The 20,640-nt window shown below is 39.4% G+C and overlaps 1 protein-coding gene and 1 non-coding gene across 2 annotated transcripts in view; one reads left to right on the top strand and one right to left on the bottom strand.

Annotated features, from left to right (window-relative positions):
* LOC124165737 (Usher syndrome type-1G protein homolog) overlaps window positions 1–20,640 on the bottom strand; it is a 121,893-nt gene that overhangs the window by 47,946 nt on the left and 53,307 nt on the right. The window lies entirely within an intron of this gene.
* Trnaf-gaa lies at window positions 15,740–15,812 on the top strand. The gene has a single exon. It is a non-coding gene; the product is annotated as a tRNA-Phe (tRNA).

The following is a 20,640-nucleotide window of genomic DNA, read 5'->3' as shown; positions in this document are numbered from 1 at the left end:
CAAGCACCCAACAATATTAGCAAGATGGTGTTTCTTCTGTATATACGATAAATAGGATTAGCATAAAAATGATTTCAAGACCTGAGTGAAAGAATTACATCAAAGATCATATACTCTAACGAACCAAATAATGACCGATATTTGCAAAAGAGGGATCCCACAAACAACAAAATCTCATAAACACATAAAGCTCCTCCTCTCCTTAACCAGCAGGCATTGTTATGCTCAACCTTAAGTTCCGATCAAATTCAGCTGACATTGCTGAAAAATTACGTTCAACTTTCCGAGTTCAATAACCATCACTCCTTTCTTTTTTTTCACAAAATTTCTCTTAAAGTTCTTACCTGGTTCTTGCGTCCATGTTTTCATTTGTTCTATGAGTTCCCGGGGAAAAAATTTAGGCGGCACGCACCAAAAATTTCCAACAGCTGAACATGTATTATACATCCGGCCGAGATTGAAATGTTGAACACCAACTCTTACATTAGTTCCAGGTTGTGCCACGAGATAACTCTGAACAAGTAAATAATCATTTCGGATTTTTCTTTCTGAAATCCATTGAACAATTAGCAGTAGGGTTCTTTTTTACAGATTTAAAAAGGTATTTTAGCCGGTACGCTTATAACGAGTTTGGATTATGCCGTACCGGCCCTACTACAGCGCTGGTTCCCGGGGGAATGGAAGGGAGGAGGGACGAACCCATTTGTCTAGGCCAGTCTAGAAGATTTGGAATGAAATGTATCAACTAAAATCATTCCTCCAGCCAGGTTTGGATTCAGCAGCAATTTGTGGGGGTAGGGTCATGACCTGGGTCCGGAGAGTATTGAGTACCCCCTCGGTGAGAGGCGATTTTACAGTGGAGAGTGCTACGCTCTACGATAAATACAACTCAAACTCCTTTCACATTTGGGACTTTTAGCCTTGCATTTGCATATACACTCCATTTACAAGAATACAAACACTATTAAGCTAATAAAAATGAAAAATTAATGGTAAAATTTTGGGGGGTCATGACCGCACCCGGTCATGACCCCCCAAATCCCCCGGTTACCGCCCCAAATCCCCCAGACCCCGGTTAAATCCGCGGCCCCAATTCCTTCTCTCTCGAAGCAAGGTCAGCATTGCGTCAGTTAATAGAGGCGTTTTTTGAAAAGGAGATAAGTTAAATTCATGCACCCTCTTTACACCCTGATTACTTGACACTTCGAATCCTCAATCCCTAGGAAAATTACCGAGGTGACCCCGTTTACGTCTCACACTTCATTTCCCTCCTTTCCACCTCGAAAAAAAACCACGCCCAACCCGGATAAGCGCGCCGATGGGCACACGCCCTTGTTGATGGACACTCGGTTCCCCAGTCCGTGCGTCCCCTTGAAAAAAAAATCATTCCAACCGCTGCCTCTTCTCCTCTTTCTCTATTTCACTTCACCGATGTTTTCCAGTCGCAGTGCCGCACGGTGACACCGGACGCACGCTCGGAGTATCGTTCGTTAGCCTCGTCACGGGACAGCGAATGGCTTCCACCACACACACTCACAGGCACGAAACAAACCCACTCCGCGCTCTATCCTTCCGTGTGGATCACCTCTTATGTTTCAGCCCATAGGCAGAGTTTAGGATCGCATCGCTGGGAGAAATAGGGAAAGTTCCGAAATGTAACAGTCACTTTCACTCGTTGAACATAAACGTTGATTTGGACAGTTGAGGGTAAGCAGTCGCCGGCCCCGGTGGCGGCGGGGTTAAGTCCTCGCTTACCAAATAGGAGGTCGCGGGATCGAGTCCTGCCTGGGTGAGTTACCAATGTCCAGGGCATGGTTGTTTGTGTACGTTGAATGGTTAACATGTTATTAACCCCGATGTAAAAGGCCGTATGAAGCTGTTTTCGGTGGTATGGAAATAAATAAATAAACTCATCCCTGACTAAGCTACAGTAGTATGAATATCAAGGCCAAAACCTTTCTACTCGTTTTGGGGGGAGTCTTCGCTACCAGACTACCCCAGAGGAGCCTTGCGGTCTTTTCTGGTCAATCAGCCAATAGAGAAAGTTCGCCATGAAAAAATATTTGACTTGGACGGGATTCGAACCCGGATCTCCCGATTGGCGATCAGGTGTGTTAGCCAGTAATACCACCAAGCCATTTTCTCAGAGCGAACTTCGGGATGTGTTTTACCATAGAGTATATAGACTTACTCTTATGTTTTTACCAAACAAGATGTTGACGTCACTAGTCCACACTGTAGCACATATGGCGAGGGTCATGCTTACTAGGTCACAGTCAGGGTGAAAAACCCCTTTATTTAACTTTGCACCCGTGCACGTGACTGCGTGCAAAGTCACTTGTTCCTGCAGTGCCTTCCAATTTTTGTTGAGTACTATGACGAAACACCACATCTCCCTCCGTTGTTGCGATAATAATGAAATAGTGAAATTGCACGATTCGGTCTACATTAAAAACTTACTCTGATCGGTCTCAAATTTTCTTTCGTTACTTTTGAAATTATGTATATACGAAAAATGAATTTTTCGAAAACTTGATTTGTTGACCCTTGAGTGCCAGAAAAAAGTAGAGGCATTTAGTCAGTTGGCAGCTCTATAATAGATGATAAATTTAGTCTTTCGACAATTTTTCCTAAGGTTTCAGACAATTTTAGTGGGGGTCGTCGATTCTAATTCTACTTTCTGTCGTACCTCGTCTCGTTCACCCTAAGCAAATGTATGAATCAGTTAGTCAGTTTGCCATAGGTCGGGAGTGGGTTTTACGATAATAGTATATACTATGTAGATAAGCCACTAAACTCCATAATTATTATAGTTGTTTTAGCGCATCAGAATCATTCAGAAGATCCCCTGAGTTTTAATCATTCAGAAGATCCCCTGAGGATGAACAGCAAGTCGCTGCTTGAAACGTCGGGAGACATGGTGAACATCAACCGGTGGAATACACGAGAAACTTTTCTGCACCTGATACGCCGGGAAAACCTAAAATCATAGAAATTTTTCCAGAAATTACGCGGAGGATGGGCACCGCCCTGAAGGGATCAAAACTAGAGGGGGGAAAGCCCATGACCTTCAAGTTGTAACACATAACAGGTTATGAAACCAAAATTTCAAGAAAAGTATATCAAAAACGCTCTTTTAGTTTCTAAAATCATCTGCTCGAAAAAAATTTCTATTTTAATTAATACATGCTTTATACTATAATATAACTTTTCTTTGGTTAAAAGAAAAGTTGTTCAAAAATTTCGTTTTGAACTAAATTTACTTTTGATTCTAGGGGAGAACAGCTGCCCCCTCCTGCCACCCTCTGGGTGCGCCCATGCCCACTCTCTCTCCCCATCCCCCCAGCAGGGGCGCAGCCAGGAATTAAGGATAGGAGGGGTTTCAGGCACAACTAATACTGGGGTGTCTGGGGGTGTGGCATACCTGCCAGGGTAAGCGGGAGGTGCGAGGGCCCTCCGCCAGAGATATTAAGAAAAGCAGAAAAACTAAGAAAAATGGTTAAAAATGGTGAGCTTTACGGCCTTCTGAGGGATATTTTATTAATCCTTACAATATTCTATTAGTAATATTAATCCAAATAAATAAAATACATTAAACTTAAAAAATTGACTGAGCTCTGGGGGGGGGGGGGGGGGGGGTTTATCCCCCAAACCCCCCCCCCCCTCGCTGCGCCACTGCCCCCCAGTGCTTCTATCTTTTGGCACCGCGCAGCCACCTTGAACGTTCCTGCATACACACATCCATACTCGCGGCTCCAACTCCTCTTACGCTGCACAGAGCAGACACGAATGGTGGCGCTGGCTGGTCGGGCGCATTCGACAGAGGGCGTCCGTCCGACCAGTGGCGCCTCCACGGAATGCCATCGAGAATCTCTTGGGCTCAGCCACGCATCGATTCGATTCCTCTCGAATCACCCGAAGACGAGAGAAAGAGAGAGGATGGCTGCGGACGGACGAGGGGAATGGAATCTTGTGTCGACTTCGTGAGGAGATTCACGCCCGACGGCCGTCGATAAGGAATGACAATAATTAGAGCCCGTGTCCTTAAGTTCACCAGATCTTAAGGTTACCAACGCCACGCACAGCAAATAGGGGGGGGGGGGGAGTGATCGCACGATCTGCACATTATGCTGCCTTATTTCCACGCAAGATTGAACCCTGAGAATAAAGTAGGCTATGTAATGTCACATCGATTGCAAATTGAGGATCAGGCGCAGATCATATTCTAATACTACTCTCGCGTCCCATCGATTAGGAAACCCATCTCTTTGGCACTAGTCGTTAGCAGTAGCGGATACAGAAAAAAACTCAAGGGGGCGCAAAAGATATCTTGAGCTACCTTTACTTTGGTTGTAATGGCAAATAATTAAGTCACATGCAAAGTTTAAGATAGTTTTATTTAAACTGATATTACGCTTATATAAAACAATGCTATCCTATGATACAAAAAAGTTACAATTGTGGTTACGCAATGTTCGGCAATGCGGGAGGCCCCGCAAGGGGGGTCGGGCGCCCTCCAAATGCCACTGGTCGTTAGTATCAAAGTCTGATAGCGCTTTCAAATTTACGCTTTCCTAAAATGCTGTAGAAAAAATTTTCAAGGGGAGTGATTATAGGAGGGGGATATATTTCGGGCTGGGGGGTCACTTAGAGGGGGGCCCCTTAACCCCCTCCTATCGCAACGGCTAAGCTTTCCTAAGAATAAGTATCCCAGCAAATAAAATTGGTGACAAGCCCATCGGAACTCGAGCATCTCTCCTTCGGAGTGCGAACTGACAATCGCCAATATGACCACAGCATTGAACCATTTCTGTGCGGGGATACGAACCCACGACCAGCTGATTCTCAGTCGAAATGAAAAACCATTCCAAATCTTAGTTTGTGCTCATATCCTTCCCTCAAACCATTTTCCTATCAGTAAAAGCACGAAAATGAATGGAAAAGCGCTCACCACGTCAGTCGCATTACCTGCTTTTTAGCAGAATTGAATGATGGCAATCCTCCCGGATGGAATGGCCCTGGGGTGACGGGTTAATTCTTTGGGCACGATCTATTCATAAAAAAAGCTTTTCACGGTTAATTTGGGTTCTAATTTTCATCACTTTCCCATTTGTAATTGCATAGCGTTGGGCAAAGGGCATTCGTACGACCGCCATTAGTTTTTAAGTCGCCATTGGAAATTTCAAAAGCCCACACATCAAAAAGAACAGGAAGAGCACGCCTAATTCAAACAATGTCCTCCATTTTCTGAAATTTTCTGCGACAGAAAGCGAAACAGATCAGAGAAAGCGTTCAAAAATGTAACGAGTTTGTTCTCTGGGATTTCGCACGCGAGCAATATGAATCGTGCACACTTTCTACAGCTCGTCAAGTTCAAAATTCATCGTCCAAATTATTGCTCCTGGGAATTTATTCCTTAGCGGTCATTGGCTCAACAGGTTTAAGCATAATAGAAATGAGTAAGAGGAGTTATATTGTTTTATAATTCAGCGTAATATCGAAGGGAGAGCATACACGTGATCTCGTAGTATTCAACAGGAAACAGAGTTACTTTCAGGCCAATCCTCTCGACTAAATGCGGTAAATTTTTTAATTCGCCGAATTTTTTAATTAACCGAATGTAGTCGAGTCAAGTTAATTTTTCTTTTTCAACACTTTTTCATCACTTGATGATGCAACGGTGAATTTGAAACTATAGAAACAAATAGATTTGCCGCCTCGGAATCCTAAAAACTTGCGTAGAATGTTGAACTTAATGAGAACAGAAGACACTCACGTGAGGCTTACCTTTTCATTCCGTGAAATTATCGATATGAACGATCAAACAGTTATTTACCATAGAACTTACATTTTTCGGAAAAAACGAGGAAAATAAGTAACACAAGCATGTGAAGAAATAGTGTAAATAACGAACGGCGAGATATATTGGCGGTTTTCCATAATTTACTGTAAAATTACTATGGAGATTGCCAAAGTTTTTTCATTTATTCACATTGCGTAGAAAATCGCTATTTTAACTTGCCCAAACCGAGGATCTTGCCCCGATAAATTTTATAAGTAGTGAATTTCAAGTTTTTAAGCATTTTAGAAGAGTCATATGATCAACATTAGAACCCTGATCAGTCGATCTCGATATCTGGACACTCCGGGGAAAATCGACAAGCCTGACACATTTTTTCCTCACATCTGTAACGAATTTTTGGGGGGTTTCGGGCCCCTTCAGGCCCCATGGAGTCGGCGCCACTGCTACGAGCCGAAATAACGGCTCTGATATAGATAATTGTTCAAATTAATAGTTTTTCAGGATCTGAATTCTTGAATAAAAATCAAGATTCATTAGACAGTTAAAAATTGATATAATTAGAGTAATATAAAAAATATCATATTGGTATAGTACCTAGAAACCGAGATTTTTTATCGAAGACGTTGTATTTTATTCAAATACCTTAGCCATTTCTCGCCAGTGCCACTCCAAGTACGTGGCACTAAGAGCGATAATAACGACAGTTTTGAAACGAAGATTTGAATCACCCGAAAAATATTACGATGAAGCACGAAGTATTTACGTACGCGATAAAATTTGAAGTTCATTCGCTATATTCCTTACCCTGAAAACTATAGTGGCCACAAAGGAATCTATGTGTCCCTATTTTGTCCGAACGACAATTTTCGCATGAAAATACTGCGAAATTCGCGGGACGAAAATAAAAACATCACACACTGATGGCATTTAATATCCGTCAATCGAGGAAGAAAAATTTTTATTAAAACCTTTCATCGATACTTCGAGACAAGGAGCCTTCCTTACAAAAATATTCACGTATTATTTTGAATCAAAGAATCAGGAAGTGTTCCACGTACACGACAAAATTTCAGTCCGCGATGTAGGTACGCATCGTCAAAATTCCTCTCATTCAAAGTCGCGATGCTCTCTATAAAATCGCCACCACTGCCTTCCGCATGCGTCGACACGGCTGCTCAGCGTCCACTGAGCCCGATCACCCGGAAGTTGGAAGGGACGGCCGATCTGACCACGGCGCGGGCCATGCCCAGAAATGCATAATTAAGGAGTGAAACAAGCGACGAGAATGCTTTATTCTATGCACGACCTCGCGCGGCGAATGAAGCGACGGTATCCGAGCTGCGAATTATGCCCGGCATCCGGAACAAGGGGAAAATATTCGAAAGCGTCTCAGGGCATCAACAAAGAGGCCAGCGTAAATTATAGGCACATTGCAAAGACACTAAATACAGGAAAAAATCTCTCCTCCTAAATTCTCTCAATAAATAATCTCATGATCATGAACATTTAATTAAATCTTCGTACGCAGTGGCGTGGCAAGGGGGGATTTCTGAGGGGTCCGGACCCCACATGAAATACAAAAACAAATTCATTTCCTTCCTGAAAGAAAACAAAATATAGAAAAATCATAAATTTACAAAAGATATTTTTCATAAATGAAATTGCTTTGATCATGAAAAGTGTTAAAATAATTTTAAAACCCTCTACTTGGTACTCTCCTTTTAAAAAATTTTCTACCCTGGTTTTTAACCCTCCCCCCCTGAAAGAAATTCCTTGCTAGACCGCTGTTTGTATGCAACCGTTTTCACCAGAAAAGTTTTTTATTTAATTCTGAAATAATTTTATAGGGGGAAATATTACTGTACCAATAAAAAATTACGAAATTTCCATCCGCTTAAATCGATTCGATTGCCATTAACGTAATTTTAATCCGAGTCATTTAAATATAATCAATTCTATAAATCAAAGTTCACAGCGATGCTCTACAAACGATTGAAGTTCAATCACATCCCCATCCTGCAAACTACAGTGGTCGCGAACGAGTCCATGCATCCCTATTATATTCGAACGACAATGTCTGCATGAAAATGTTACTAAATTTGCTGGAATAAAATAAAAGAAATCTGTCTGAAGGCATTAAATATTCGTCAATTAAGGGGAATTTTTTTTTATTAAAACCTCTCATCGATTCTTTGAGTTATAGAGCCTTACAACAAAAATATTCACGTATTCTAATGGATCAAAGTCCTCAAGTTAATCTTTAATATTTCTTCGCTATTACCCGCTTATCTACAAAACGCAACTTTGAAAAAGAATTCAAAATAAATTAATTTTTCCGTTCGAAAATTTGCCAACTGATTGGCTTTGGGATTCTTCCAGTTTCATAGGAATGACAACCTAAATCCAGTTTCAACAGAACCACTCAAAATTTCAAATACTCAACAGTGCTTCAATTACTGCTTGAGATCACTGCGAGGGGAATATCAGACGTTTCATCAGTCGTATCCAACAGCGACAGATAACGAACTAATTCCTCAAGCTTAAAGAGAGGATATCATTTCTTTACAGAGATTATCGCTATAGAGGAAATGGTGGCTACCTTTATCTCCATAAGATATAAACGAGTGATGCTAGAATATGGCCATTTCTCTACAAAGCCAATAGCTTTCGGCGCGATTAAAGATGAAGAAAAAAAACTTTCCCATGTGTCGGGAAATGGCAAAGGTAATTCATAAGGTGATGAATTCCGTTGGAAAGAAAAAAAAATAATCAAAATTTCTTATGTTGCCCCTATCAGAAGCAAAATTCATATTTCTTGACATTGGTCATAAAAAATAGGTTGATCAGAGGAAATCATGCAACATTTAGGGCGTTTCCAAGTAACCAGTTGTTCCCTACCTTTAAGAATAATAGGAAACTTTTGTATGTGCAATGAGAATTCCTAAAAAGAGGGAATAAATAATGAAATAAACGCCATGACATCAACCAGCAGGTCAAGATTTGCAGAGAAAGCAAAAGCATATCCGCTATGCAATATTCAGAGATTAAAATATGTTCGGTCACATTACGCTTTCATGGAGGGGATTCAATAAAGTAAAAGCTACATCAGAAAAATGAATTCAAAACTCTCTGATTCATCTTTCGTGTGCAACTTAACCACACATTAAAAGCTTGAAAGAAACACCAATTGAAGTTTTTTTTAATTTTTGTAATGATAAATATCATTAAATACGAATGAATTATTTTGAAATTCAAGTGAGGCTGACATTGAAAAATACCTTAAAGTATGTCTTGGGTTAAGTTGCTTCATCTCAGAAAACGAAATATTATAGGTGGAGTTTCACAGATGACTCTGTGGACAAGGAATGCATTCCAAGAACAAGGACAGCTCGTAATCATTGACGGAATTTTCTAATCTTTCAGCTGAAAGAATGAAACGGCATTTTGTGCCTGTTTCAAACTAATAGCTCTTTCAACACGAAACTTATGACAAACGAGACTCCGACGTGCTTTTTTTCTAAGATACCATTAAAGATATACGAGCAAGGTAAAGACTTCACAGAAGATGATTTCACTGATAATTCCAGATTCCTACGGATAAAAGGGTGACCAAAGTGTTTTTAAAGTAAGACTCCCATTAATACTCCTATGACGAAGTTTTCCCATTGCTTCTCCATTAGACCTTATCATGCTACCACGTTTTCGTGGAATCGACGGTATGAAATATGAAATGTCTTAGGTTATTTCAGATTTCTTCGCTTCAGGAGTCTTAAATGTTTGCCTGATAATTATTTCCTCAACTTTTTAATCACTTTTGCTTGTTTCCACACTATACAGAGACTCGCGGATGCAGTGGCGAAGGCAAGATCGAGCTCGGGGAGGAGGGTAGTGTAGCTCGAAAAAATCTACTATGCAATACGCATGCAGGTGCGTTGGGACATGGATTACCCCTTCTAATATTGGTAGGCATAATAAACAGGCCCGAACTAGGGCGCGGCAGGGGGAACACTTGCCTTGGGTCAGTAGCGGATACAGAAAACACACAAGGGGCAGGGGGCGTAAAAGATATTTTGAGCTACCTATACTTTTAGCGTAGGTAATGAAAAATTATCTAAGTTTAAGAAATTTTTATTGAAGTGAAAAATTCTTATGTCACGTTGAGCACTTGTGCAGATGGGTAAAAGACATTGGACTCGCGTCACCGTCACCGCTACTACATACATGTATAATTCTGTATATTTTGTACATACACAGTATACTCGCTGTATAAACAGTACTTGTGGAGGGGTACAAACCATTAGACTCGCATCCCCTTCACCGTCACTAGTCCATACTCGTGCTGGAGAGTGTAATCGATACAAGAATGGTGAAGGTTAGTATAATATAACTCAATTTATTTCAATACGTTCAATTTGAGTAGCTGAGTCTTTATAATTGGAGTCTTATAAAGGTTCACTTTCATTACCTAGCGTTTAAAGGATATCCGATTTGAAACGTCAAGTTTGTCAATTGATAGGACAGGCATCTCAAAGCGTCTCATGCTCACTGTCTAAAAACAAAAGCATTAATTTCTTCCCAACGTAAAAATTCGAAGCTGAAGGCAAAAAATGAACTAAGCGAGAAATCGAAGAAGATAAAGACAAACCTTGCCATCCCTTAATTTTCGTGGGTGTTAAGAGAAGTAGGAAGATAACAATTAAGGTCATAATACAGGCTAACGAGTCAATTTAAGAAGCGATACGGCGGTTGTAGTGAGGACAACTTCACCGGCGATGGACTGACCAACTCAAGGCCAGAAAATTCCACTGCGGAGACGAGTCCAGAGGAAAAGAGGTAAAAGCCTGCTGGCCGGAAATCGTAAAAAAACAGAGGGCTATCGGTACCAAAACATAACAAGTCAAACCACTCAGCGAAGTGGAATGGGAATGTTTACTGTTCCTCATGGTCCTGTTGAAAAAAACACATTAATCTTACCAGCGTTCATTTTTTCATGTTGCATTACTCTGACGCCATCATCTTGAATGTTATAGTGTGTACGGTGTCGGCCCCATCAACATTAACGTGTATTTTAAATGTAAAATATCATATTTCAATATTCTAACATCGATAACTTTTTATATTTTAGATACAAGGAAATTTCGAACTGGATGTATTCTGAAAGTTGTTTAAATGATGCATTTTGAAAGGGGAAATACGTAGCGAAAAGACCAAATACGACCTCTTATTACGGGACGGGACTTATACCTCCTCTTAAAAAAAAACATCCACCTCCAATTTTTAATAAATATTTCTCGTTGAAAATTTAAGTTTACAAGAATATCATCCGATGAAATGGTTAATGTCTACTCATATGAATATTTAAAATGAAAATTAGATATCCAATGTTATGATTATTATGATAAGATAGTTTCTCCTTCATTTAATAAAAAAAACTTGGATAAAACTAGGAATTTAACATCTAAATGGCATTAGATAGGGTGAATATTTCAGAATGACAATGAGAAATGCTGAAAGCTGAAACGTAGTGCAAAACCATGAAAAGGAAAAGAAAGATGTTCTCTTGGAATAGGATAAGACCAAGAAAAAATATAATGCAAACTCTCGCCAACATTGTTTGGAATTCCCTTGAGATAACAACAGGAAAACGAGCATGCGATTGGATGCAAAGGAATTAAGTCTAATGGGTGCGATAAACACGCTCCGCTTCCTCTTTCACATCCAAGATATATCAGACAGCCGATATGTTATAAAGGTCTTTGAACATAAATGATCTTTCAATTCGTTGATAGGCCATTAAAAATCAGATGGATAAATAAAATCAAGTTCCTACGAACTTTAACATAGAAGGTGGAGGTGGACAATGGTGAGCCAGGAGAGACATAGGAACGATATATGAGCATATCGTATCAGGTGTCCATCCAAAAACTCACTCACTCAGTGATTGTAAGTTGGTTCCAGTATATGATAGCAACATTAACTTCGGACAAAGCCATTGATATTTCACATATTTTAGGTACGGGGGTAATTATTTTCTCTGGAAAGCCACTATGCATTTCGAAGATCTCATCATATGCGGAGTATCCCAACACTTCACCAATACCTGGTATAACACACAAGACTGCGTGTTATACCAGGTATTTGAACCCGGAAAATCAAAATACAGGATGTTTACTCAAGGGTTACAAATCTCCCATTTCTGGCAACTCTTTCAAGAAATAATTTCAGATTCCAGTCTCTAGGATTGGATAAGGCTCTAATTAAAACTTAATCATGGTCATTCCAAACACAAATCCGAGAAAAAAAACTATAGTAAAATTAAAACTTCGATACTGATGTACTTCCTTAATGATTCATTAAAATGTAGTTCTTGTAATGAGGAAAAATATTTTTTTAATATTTTAATTGGCATCATAAGCGGATTTAGCCTCGAGCTTGATGCTTTCGATTGGCGTCTAGCATTTCCTATTTTCGGGATGAATGAGAACTATTCCAACAAAGGAATTGGATTTGAAAAACAGGAAGCTATGAAATAAAGAAAGCCAAAGATATTTGTCACAGTGGAAAATATCAGCCGAGGGAGAATACGCCCTATCTCGGCACTGGTTGACAGTGATTTGCTTTTGTTTCCACTTGGTATATTTTGCCCACCACTCTATCGGATAGGAACGTGGGTCGAAAAAAACGATACCTAGGCCAGCAGCATAGTGAGGGTTAAGTAATGGCCACCGCAATGGTAGCTTACGCCAGAGCTGTGACTAATGTCACGTCAACATAATTGCAGCAGCTGGGGCAATAAAATGTCCTTGTGTTATCAATGACTCCAGAGCTACCAGTGTCTTTGATAACAAAAGGACCACTTTTCGATAAAGGCTATTGTTCTATAATGCATTATTTTTCAAGGATATCCCAAAAACAATTTATTTTTATTTGAACACTAACGACCCATGTCATCGTAACCTCCTCATTGCATAACAAAAGCGTCATACCAGCGGTAACTAATTATACTTGGATTCTTCGATAATCAGATAAATCCTAAAAAATAAAACCTCTTTGTTGGCATTGCTCCGATGCTGTCATTGGAAAGACAAGGTCACCAACCGACCAATGCCATTGTTTCATTCGTGACTGCAATGAACTCCAATTCTATAGTATGTGACTCACAGAACCCCATCCAGGGGTGGGGTGAGATAGGGTATAGAAAGGGAATCCTCAGCGAAATAATAGCTATGACTTCCCCTCGCATTAAGAGCGCAATCGAAAGTGAGAATCGCAGAGAATAAAAACTGTCTGAGCATTAGCTGTTACGATAATAGCCTTACATTAGAGGAAAGTAATTTGAACATTAGTTTTCTGTTGAGGAAAGTGGACAGTAATTATTTTCTCTCAGTAATGTGAGCGCAAACTTATCTGAAGTTACTTAGGCTGTAATTTTTAAAAAATTGGCATGGAAATCTTAATCAAAAATTTCATGAGTTAAAATACTTTGCCGAGCGTTTTACGAACATATATAGCAATTTAAAAAAACATCAAAATTGGCAATAATTCAGTGTCTCCATGGTTGTTTTCTTTCACATAGAAAAAGCTTTGCTTTGTAACCAACGAGGCCGATGTGCTCTTTTTAAAATAGGAATTGAATAAAAAGTTCCCTCATGCGTTAATCGCCGCTCAGAGGTTTTAGAAAAAAACAAATGCAAGTCCCCGAGGAATTTCCGAACCTCGACCAAAAGTTTTATACTCTATCCCATAGGGCCGAGGAGTGCTAATAGCACCAATGAATATTTCAAGTTATCTTATACGAGCGTGCTGCGCCCGCTCCCAGCGGGCTTCCCCCGCTCTTTTCAATGCAGGCCCACAGAGGGATCGGCGCGTTTCTAATTTTAAAATGCAGAAAAAAAGGCAGGGTCTTATGTACAAATTTAATTGGAATGTTCATGTACAAATTGAGGTCAGAGGACTTCTTTAAACACAAAATTGCAAAAAAAGCCCGAATTTTTTAAATGGCTTTTACAGCGTATTACCATGAAAATCAACTTAGAAAGTAAACATTCGCCTATTTTTAAACCAGTCACATTCGTCCACAGCATACTTTTTTTAGAAATAACCCCGCACCGCCTGCGTGAATTTGAATGGATTGGCCCAGTTGCAAAAGCACGGTAGGCAGAGAACTTGTGCTAAGATAGGAAGAGCCGTATTAATCTTCCATACTTATTTATTAACTCGAAACACATCATTTTCACGAGCTTCCCTGTGGAGACATATCTTAAAAATGACGTGTAAACGTTGAAATCGGTTGCGTTAATAAGTGTGCATTAAATTACTGTGGCTGTTTTTACAATGAATTTCCACAAAGTAAACTCTTTGACAATCGGTCTGAGCGAACTAGTTCGTTTTCCGCGGCTGAAAGGCAGGGGAGGGAGGGCGGATCATTCCGGTAGCCGTGCGTCGTCGTCCGGTCTTCCTGGGGGTCAGTTGGTGCGAGCGACTCGGTCTGCTGGTCATATCAAGAGGACGCGAGAGCGTGCAGGCGGCTGCCGGTGCTGCGTTGGTCACGGCGGAAGCGTCTGCGTGGTGAGGCGGGGGGGAAGTGGAGGGGTTGTTGAGGTGGGAAGGTCGCAAGGGTGGCTGCCCGGAAAGAGAATGCCTCCCCGTGCCTGACTCACGGCGATACGTATTTTGTGGCCAAAGAGTGAAGCGAAAGAGGAATTCGGAGCGTAGGTCCGTGCGATGAGGAGCTTCCGAAGGAGCTGAGTAAGTCAAGGATGGCTCATGAACAAATCTAACGGAACCAATGGTTTGCGACATGATAGATTAAAAATTCCACACAGATTTATTTAAAGAATCGACCGGATTTACAATTTCCAAGCATCAAGAGGCTTATGGTTTCTCAAATCCGGTTTATGTTTTATCAAATCAGTATGATTTCTGGAGAAATGAAGCGACAAGTTTCTTTGATGGAAATGAACGAAATTAATGAATTTCACTTCATTAATATTAATTAAAACGGGACCCGGGTTTCAATACTTAAGCATCATCTTCAGGAGAAGTTGCGTAGTTCAATACTTTGCGTGCTATGAGCGTAACATTAACGTGAAATCCTTCGCTTTTTTCTAAGGGTGCATTATTCCATAACAAAGTGGTACAACCCTATGAATAAACAAATGAAAAAAAACGGAAGCATAATCCATTCTTTAAAATGATACCAAACACCTATTCCTCGTATCAAAAGGTTGGTTGTTAAGAAATAACTCGATAATTATTGAAAATGGCCAATACTGGGGTGCGGATATTCAGTACTAAGGTCAGCACGGGAAGCGTTAAATCCAATATAAACCCAAAAAGAGTAGGCAAAGAGGAGGAGGAGGGGGCCGAGAGGGTGGGGTTTGATTTCAATTACAAAACCCCCTCTCAGTGACTGCTGAAGTTCAGTGACAGCAATTAGGAGGATAAGTTAGGCGTTGCGCTCACTCCCAAAACTTTCGAAAATTTCCGTACCTTTCAGATTTTCCTTCCTCACCTTCTTGTATTTCCATTGATTTGATGAGAAGTATCAATTACCATGTAGTCCTCCAGTTCCTATGGTGAAAAATTCGCCGTAGATAACAGTCACCAACACAATTAACCAACACAAATTCAATTCGCTCAACCTCTGACAACCAACGCGGAGAAAACCCGAAAGTTGGAGAGATGTACGAATACCGAGCGCCATGGAAAACTATGAGCCAGTAATCATGATAGACTACCCGATTATGAGACGTGTTCTAAAGAAATAAGAAAGTACCACTCAAATTTTAACGGTATATCAGTTGAGACAGTTGGATTATTTATGTATTTCAGGATAATAAACCCAATAGTTTTGGGAGAAAATGCTAAAGTAGATTTCGAAACATATGTTTCCGTTGTAATAATTTTAAAAATGCTCAACTTCTTCCAACACCAGCCGAAATAGCTCAGTTGGGAGAGCGTTAGACTGAAGATCTAAAGGTCCCTGGTTCAATCCCGGGTTTCGGCAGATTTTTTTCTGCTTTTAAGCGTTGGTGAATAAACATTTGTATGAGCTCATTCGTGACCGAGTGTGAAGTCGCACTTTGGATATTTTTATAAATTGGATATATTGGGCGACGCTATTTAAAACTAAGAATACGTCACTTTCACGGGAGAAGTCCGTTACCGCGATGAATTGAATGAATGCATTTCAAAACTAGTAAATATAATCCAGAAAATTTCAGTGTACAGGTATAGAATACAACTTTGAATACCGTCCGTAACTCCACTTTGAATGTATCACCTACAAATTACCTCAGACGTAAAAATTTTATATTTGAGACACAAGCATCTGCTTACAACGGTATACTCGGTTACCCTGTAAAATTTCAATTTGATAGTACTATTTTATCAAAGGCACTAAATAGGCCGGTTGAACGATTAGTGATGTATCGTCTTAACAAGCTTTATTCTCCCATCGTTGATTCATTATATATATTGAGAATTTTTAAAGTAAGTATTCTGTTTTAAATAAAAACCAATAACCAAAACCAATTTTAAGAAAAGATTATTTAAAGAAATGGTTTACATATCAAAATCAAATAACAGTTGCAATAAAAGATCAGACATCGAACGCCTAAGAAAAATTTATTATTATTTAATTCATCGAAATTAAAATTGTTTAGTATAATTTAGATACCATTTGTTAACAAATGAATCAAAATTTATAAGTAACCATGTTTAGCCTAGTAACGAAACTTTTCTATCACAGGTATGTTGTTTAATTCTGTACACAATTTTTAATTTACCAATGAATTTGTACTGCACAATTGTATTCAAATTTTTGTAACCACTTAATTAATTTATTTTCTTTATTTTCTTTGCAAACATTCATTATAATTAAGAGCCCTGAGGAAGGAGAATAAATCTCCGAAACGTTGGCCAAATGTGAGTTTAATTTATCATGACCTATACTCCAAGAGCATAAACATTACATTGTTGTTATAATAAGGAAGGTCAGGAGAAGAAACTTTATTCGTTTTAAATAAAGGAAAATATTTATAAAAGTCTACTTTGCAAAGGCTGATAATATATAGATGATACCATGCGGTTTTAAGAAGAAATTCGTCGCGTAAGAAAACACAAATTATGACCGAGTGGTTATTGATTCATCCTATTAACAAGCTTTATCTTGATATCGTTGAACAATAAAATATTGCTATTTTTTAAATTAAAATATAAAGTATTCTACTTTAAACTAACAAAAATGTATGTGAAGTTCTACTATGCCAATCGTGATTATTTCAAAATGATATAATGCCGTTTTAGAAGAAATTTGTGGCGAAAGAAAAAACAAAATACGATCGATCGATTATTACGATGCAGCCTCTTAACAAGCTTTATACTGCTATCGTTGCACCATAAAATAATGATAGTTTTTCAAATTAATAATTAAAGTATGCTATTTTAAATAAAACAAAATACTTATTAAGATCCTCTATGCACACCCTGATAATTTTATGACGATAAAATGCGTTTTTAAGGAGAAATTCGTCGCGAAAGAGGAAACAAAAGACGACCGGTCTTGAGGGAGTGATGCTACCTCTTAAGGGAGCAGGACACGATGTTATGAGAGCGAGAGGACGTCTGATCCGACACAGGAAGCGTGATCCCTTCGACCATTGTTGAATCCTAACGGGATCCGCCCGACTCGCGGAGACGTGAAAAGGCTTTCGATCCATCATCGAAGGCGCGTAAGAAGTAACAACGAGCCTCCGTGTGGTAATTTCCGCTCGGGATGCTGAATTGATAATTTTCCCCGTCCATCGGAAAGAATGGGAGTCTTCCATTCCTGAAAAAGGACGGCTGTTTACGTTTTAACGTAACGGGAAATAGGGACTGTTTCTATTTTTCTCCAGTCACCGCCGAATGAATTCTGTTCCGGACATTAGGCGAATTGAGGAAGTTTTCACTTACGGTGCAGCCCGTTTATTTCTATTTTCACGGCTGCGGATTCATTGGAAAAGGGCGGTTGGAGTCTCTACGGAGCCAAAGGAGAGGAAAGGGGCGGAAATGAAATTTTTTTCCGGCCGAGCGATTCATCTTCATCTGGTGATTTTTCATACGAAGTTAATCCGATAATAATTGAAGCCATGATTCCCGAACGCAAAGTTCGCTTGGCAACAATCTGAGATGAACAGTTATGTTGAGTGTATTAAATGCTACGCTGGTTTGATTATTTTCCACATTCGAACATTGCATTGATAGCAATAAATAATTATAGGAAAGGAGGAAGAGTTCTCGGGTTTCCAACCGGGTCCAAGGGTTTTTCAGCACCGACGTTTCGAAAGCTAAGTCTGCCATCGTCTTCAGGGTGAATGAAGACGATGGCAGACTTAGCTTTCGAAACGTCGATGCTGAAAAACCCTTGGACCCGGTTGGAAACCCGAGAACTCTTCCTCCAGTCTATTCGCCGGGAAAACCTTAGATCCTTCAAGGATAGGAAAAATTTTAAATGATTTATTTGAACATTTACGGGTAAACTGGTTGGTCTCAAGTGTACATATGCTGAATAGATCTAGTCTCTTTTGGAATTCACAGCTTCAATTGTATGTCAATCAATGAAACATGTGCCCGTCTTCCGCAGTAGCTAACGTCCAATAGATCCATTCCCAGATAACGATCGTCATCTGTTCTGTACAATGTGCGGTGAAAAAGAATCATTCGCTCCTGACCTGAATGAATGAATGAAATCCTCTGCTGGGGCACGTAACTGCATCTTTGGCAAAATGATGCTCAATGGTTTCTTCCTATAATTAAACATATCCAAAGACATGTTGTTGTTCAGAACTGTCGCACTACGCTGAAAGGTATGACATTACAGATATTTTGGGAGCATAAATTTTCCATGAAAGCTACTTGAAAAGTAGCATCTTTTTATTTCAATAAATTTATCTTTAGCCATATGTACCTAATCAAGGTAAAAACTGTAGCGATAGTAATCATTTCCCTTGTCATTTTCAATTCACTTTCCATTTTCTCAAATTTATATTAAGTAACATTCCACACATTTATTAGTATTAAATAAGGTAACGTGTTTGATTCTCGCATATAGTGGTAGTAAAGTATGAAGCGTATATTGAGCCTCACATATCATTAAGTCAAACATAACGATTTCAAAATTAGGCTCCTGATGACTAACTGCAACTCAAAACACATTCCAGGTGACACAACCAATTGTAGTAATATTCATTTGTTCATCAAATTAACATTGATTATAACACAATGTAATATAAAGTATAGAATATGAAATATCGATCCCTAAGTTGCATGATAAAATATAAAACTTAGTTTTACTTTGTCACGTCACTGCAACGGTTTTCACAAAGGTAGAATTTAACTTTGACACCCGAATAGCGATTACGTGAAAACGATTTTTATTATTTTTCATTAGATAATCTCTCGATAGGCATATACCCAGACGAGATAAGTAGAAAGAGCGTAATGATATGATGCCAAAATCCCAGATTCAATGACTGTTAACGGCAATTATATAATCAGTACCCGTTGTAGGTGAACTGTCTATTTTTCTACTTCTACTATTGAATATAAATTCAAACAGTATTGCATTATATATTCAAGATTTATCACAGAAAACTCCTCAAAAAACTTGATCTTTCTTTCAATAAATTATAAATCCATTACGTAAACGAACAACGGAAGTATGGGAATTATTTGGAGAGTAAACATTTCCAAGCAACGTTAGACAATTTAAGACTTCATTCTCTTTGTCAAATGGTAGATAGCACCGTTGTACCAAGCAGGAAATAAAATCCTCTTCGCGGATGAGTCTCCGTGAGCTGCTTTAACCCTGTGTTCACACGTTTTTCTGTTTCTCGTCGCCTGTCGCCGGGACTTATCTTCCCTCCTCCAAAGGGCTCCACATCTAAGTGCCGCCGCCATGGCAGTGAACAGGAGAAATAGAAAACGCGAGAAAAAAATACCGTCTTGCTCCCAGGCTTCCCACGTATCTACGTATCTCCCTTCGACTTGTTGCCACTTTCTTTCGGAAGTGATGGGGAGTCGTTGGACCGTGACTCGAGACTCTCTCGGCCTGATCTTCTTTCAACTTACGTGCTTCCTCTGCCGAAGATTTCGTCAGCTGGCGAGGAGGGAAACATCTAAATACCGCTATATAAGGCCGTCGACCCCACACCCAAGTAAACTTCTATTCGACTCATTAACAAAGAAAAGTTCGGCGTTCACAGAAGATCTTAGTTGAAGTGTGAAATGAGAATTTCTTCAAGTCGTCCGTTCAATAGCAATTAGCGCGGTTTTTCTTTCGATTCAATCTCAGTACCCGGCATCCTCTTCAATTTATTCATCGCTCCGATAGCTGATATCACCCTCTCAATTGATAAATTTTAGGCATTGTGTTGGGATTTATGTATACACTCCCTTATTTATCATACAATAGTGCTCTTTATTTATTTGTTTAGATATTTATTTTTTTATGGTCCCTTTGTTCCTGTGACTATGGGAAATGAAAAAGGTTCCAACATTTTTGGTGTCGTCCACTTTTTTATGGGTAATTGCGAAAAACCAAATACATTGCCAATTAAAAATGAAATTTTAAGTCCGTGAAATAACAATGATCGTTTCTCAATGCACGTAAAAGCATAAAATCTTCCGCGACAAAGCTAACAAAAATCAGACATTATTATACTCATCGCTTCGCTGTGAGACAGGAAAATAAAATCACCAGCTGGCATTTGTATGCAAATTATTTTTCCGTGTCGACGTTTTGGAAGAAGACGATAGTCACCTCTCCTTACACGCGGAAGCAGTGAATTTTA

This window comes from Ischnura elegans, chromosome 1 (genome assembly GCF_921293095.1).
Source record: "Ischnura elegans chromosome 1, ioIscEleg1.1, whole genome shotgun sequence".
Taxonomy (NCBI): domain Eukaryota; kingdom Metazoa; phylum Arthropoda; class Insecta; order Odonata; family Coenagrionidae; genus Ischnura; species Ischnura elegans.
This window is presented reverse-complemented; position numbering and strand designations above follow the sequence as displayed.